This window comes from Lathyrus oleraceus, unplaced genomic scaffold (assembly GCF_024323335.1).
Source record: "Lathyrus oleraceus cultivar Zhongwan6 unplaced genomic scaffold, CAAS_Psat_ZW6_1.0 chrUn0230, whole genome shotgun sequence".
In the NCBI taxonomy this organism is placed as follows: domain Eukaryota; kingdom Viridiplantae; phylum Streptophyta; class Magnoliopsida; order Fabales; family Fabaceae; genus Lathyrus; species Lathyrus oleraceus.
Window position 1 is genome coordinate 59,042 of NW_026112621.1, and position 4,307 is coordinate 63,348.

The window sequence follows — 4,307 nt, forward strand, 5'->3', positions numbered from 1 at the left end:
TACCATAAAAAACTACTTATTCTTTTACATGTTAAATGTCTAGGGAAGATGAAGTCAAGTTGTGGCACCAAAAGCTTGGACATATGAATCTCAAAGGTATGAAGAAGATTATGTCTGAAGAAGCTATTAAAGGTATACCAAAACTTAAAATTGAGGAGGGTAAATTTTGTGGTGAGTGTCAAATTGGGAAGCAAACCAAGATGTCACACCCGAAATTGCAACATCAGACTACTTCCAAAGTTTTAGAACTTCTTCATATGCAATTAGAAGTGACCATGGGAAGGAATTTGAAAATGCAAAACTCTCTGAATTTTGTTCTTTTGAAGGTATTAGTCATGAGTTCTCTAAGGGAGTCACAAATGATGTGTTTAAGAGGTTGAAGATGAACGTGAGTGTGGAAGACTTGGAGCACTTGAATTAAGGTGGTGTGTAGAAAGTTATAGTGGTAATTCAAATGTTGTAATCGGTTAATACGGGTGTGTAACCGATTACAACAAACCCAAAATCATCTCTGAAGTAGCAGAAAAGTGAAGCTTTCGAAGGTGTAACCAGTTAACCTCAGGCATTAACCCGTTACCACTGAATGATATTTAATTCATGTCAGTTGTATCGGCTAATCAAATGTTGTAACCGGTTATGAGCCCGAGGTTTTCCGTTTTCTGTTATTTCACTTGTTTGTTTTGGATCCCAATTATATTGTAACCTTTACATAAATGTATGAGATGCATTCTCATCCTAGGTTAATGCTCTCTCTCTCTCTCTCTCTCTCTCTCTCTCTCTCTCTCTCTCTCTCTCTCTCTCTCTCTCTCTCTCTCTCTCTCTCTCTCTCTCTCTCTCTCTCTCTCTCTCTCTCTCTCTCTCTCTCTCTCTGTGTGTGTGTGTGTGTGTGTGTGTGTGTGTGTGTGTGGATATGGTAATATGATGAGAAAATTTGGTCTTTCCACTGAAAAGATTATTGATGCACAAATCATTGATGTTAATGGTAAGCTATTAGATAGAAAACTAATGGGTGAAGATCTTTTTTGGGCTATTAGAGGTCGTGGTGGAGCTAGCTTTGGTGTTGTTCTCTCTTATAAAATAAAGTTAGTAAAAATTCCTAGGATAGTAACTCTTTTTCAAATTAGAAAAACTTTGGATGAAAATGCAAGTGACATAGTTTATAATTGGCAACATGTGGCACGAACTATTGATAATAACATATTCATTAGGCTTATAATTGTTATAATTGATGTTGTAAATGGTACACAAAATGGTGCAAAGACTATTAGGGCTACTTTTATATCTTTATTTCTTGGTGATTCAAAAACTCTTGTTTCACTAATGAATCAAAAGTTTCCTGAATTGGGTTTAAAGGAAAGTGATTGCATTGGAAGAAGATGATTGATTTGGAAGATGCAATATTGTATTTCAATCCTTATGGTGGAAAAATGGCTGAGATTTCATCAACAAACACCTTTCCCTCATAGAGCTGGAAATTTGTGGAAGGTTCAATATCATGCAAATTGGAACAAGGCAGGGAAAGATCTTGCTGAGCATTACATAAATTTGACTAGAAAACTTCACAAATATATGACACCTTTTGTGTCCAAGAATCCAAGAGAGGCTTTTCTTAATTATAAGGATCTTGATTTGGGAATTAATCATAATGGTAAGAATAGTTACATTGAAGGGAAAGCTTATGGAGTTGAATATTTTAAGGATAATTTTAATAGATTGGTGGAAATTAAGACTAAGGTTGATCCTCATAATTTCTTTAGGAATGAACAAAGTGTCCCTACTTTGCCTTACAGGAAGAATTGGAATGATGGTTAGTTATTAATTTCTTGTTAATTGTTTTCTTACACCAAACTAGATATATCTTTTATGCTTGATTGAGAGCCTATTGTTTCAACATAATTAAGAGTTTCACTATGGATGATCGGTTACATCAACATATATCTATATATTTTTAAATAAAGATAGTTTTTATCTTACAATATGATGTTCATATGAGTTAAGCGTGTTACGATGAGTTACGCACAATATAAAAATTTAAAAAATTAATATGATATTAAAGCTTAGCATTAGAACCATCTATTGCTTATAACGAGATTGATTAAACCTCATTAGAAGAATAAATATTAATATCGTGTCTATTAATCTAATTAATTTTGGAAGTCAACTTATAAACACATTAAATGGAGGCAAAGACTTAAGTATTCAGAGCTTGATCAGCTTTGTAATTAACGTGCTTTGAATAATTCCGTTTGTGTCATATTGCTTACACACGTGCGAAGTGGCAATCCCATAATTCCGTTTGTGTCATATTGACTACCATTTCATCCTTTAAAGATGTGGTAAAAAGAAATATTAGTGTTGCAGTAGGTTAGTGGTACATTTCAAGAAGTGATTTTTGTCTAATCATATTATGTTGAATAGTTTGATATACTCCGTTCGTTTTTTTTTACTTTTAACACGTATTAAGAAATATAATAATTATGGTATGAAAAAAATAAATTATGAAGGGTTTTACAAAATTATCCTTTATTAATGGTATTGGAAAGACAAACTGACATAGTTGAAAGGAGAGAGAATAATAAATATTTAAGGGTATAATAGGAAAAATAACATTAATGGTTCATTGGTATTATAAAACGATTTTGTGCCAACATTGTGATGATATAATTTTCAACCTCTTAAACGGAGAGGAATTATTGGAAGTTCGGCTTTGTGCTGTTTGTTCTGTTTCCTATTTAGTCCAACATATTAGAGAATTTTTTAATTCATCTCATATATTTCTTAAGCACCATACAAAAATACATAAATGTCTTTAGATTCCGGAAATGCACCTTCGGACGCATCCAAATGTTAGTTAACGTTAAATTTTTTTTGAAGATATATCTCCAGAATTTTTTGGAGGTTAAATCGCGTTGGACCCTTCTTCTTCCTCATTTCTCATTTTCCTCAAAACCTTTCTTTAAACTCTCTTAATTTTTTTCTGCACCAACTCAAACTCAATCATTAAGGATTAAAGCAACTTAAATCATCATCTCTAACATCGAAAATAACATCTGAAACATTAATTTATTGTAAATTTTTTGAATTCTCAATAAATTTTTAAATTGTTAATATAAATAAATAAAAATCAATTATTAAAATTAGAAATGAATAGAAATAGCATTTAATATAATTTAGACATATTTATTAGATAGTTGTTGAACATTGTTGCAATTGTTTTGTCAAATTCTTCAAGATAACTATTTTTTGTTGTTTATGAATAGAAATAATGAAATAATATTTATCTATAATTTCTAAGTATTTTTAGCGTCCGTTTTTTCGGGCCAACATTTATAGATCACGATCCTTCACGAAAAACTTATATTGGAATTCAAAGATTTACGAAAAAGTTTGAAGCAGGTCAAATTAATAGTCAAGTTCAAATAAAACTTACACAAATTAGATCCCTCATTTTTTTCTTTTTCTATTTCTACTGGCTCATTATTTTAATATGTTTTCTCTCATTAACTTTGTTTGTGAAAATCTAAAACCGTTCCCAGAATTCCAGTGTGTGATATATAGTTGAGTAATAACGTGCTTTGTTATTTATTTATAGCGTTTTTCATCCATTAATATCACTTTTTAGTGCCGGATTAGTTACTCAAACATGAAAACATTTAGAATATCCAATTTAGCGTTTTCAAGATAAAGGGGAGAGGATTTGGGAATCTTCAGCAAATTTGAAAATTTTTGAACCAAAATTTAAGTTGAAATTGTCGTCCATGTTTCAAAATAGGACTTACCTCTTGCACTCTAAAATTCATCTAACTTGCAAGAACCGTTTTTCTCGGTCACCATATTTAACCAGTCTTATAAATTAAAGGCTTAAGTGCATTTTTGGTCCCTCTAATTTGGACGTTTTAAGTCCCCCTATTATAAAATATATGATTTTGGTCTCTTAAATTTGATTGCCTTTGAATTTGTATGGTCTCCTATCCAATTTTGATTATGTGTCAATTCATTAATGACATGGCAGGTATTATTTGGACCCATGTCAGTATTTCATAATATTTTAATTCCCACCTGAATATTTTAATGTAGAAAATATTAAAAAAACAATTTATAAATTGCTGAAATTGAAATTCTTCCATGCACTTTGTTCGTTCTTCAGAAATTGAAACCCTAATCCCCTTTTGGCAACCCCTAATCTCCCAATCACCTCCATCGTTCAAGTGTGCGTTATGTACAGGCCGAAATTCGTGAACTTGTGTTTCAGAGGTGAGTTTTTACGAAGATGAAGAACTCTGGAAGTGAAAAGGAGAGGAATGAAA

The 4,307-nt window shown here is 31.5% G+C and overlaps 1 pseudogene; it reads left to right on the top strand.

The window, feature by feature from the left end:
• Nucleotides 1-1,376: 1,376 nt before the first annotated feature.
• On the top strand, nucleotides 1,377-1,931 carry LOC127112992 (berberine bridge enzyme-like 8; annotated as a pseudogene).
• Nucleotides 1,932-4,307: the final 2,376 nt, after the last annotated feature.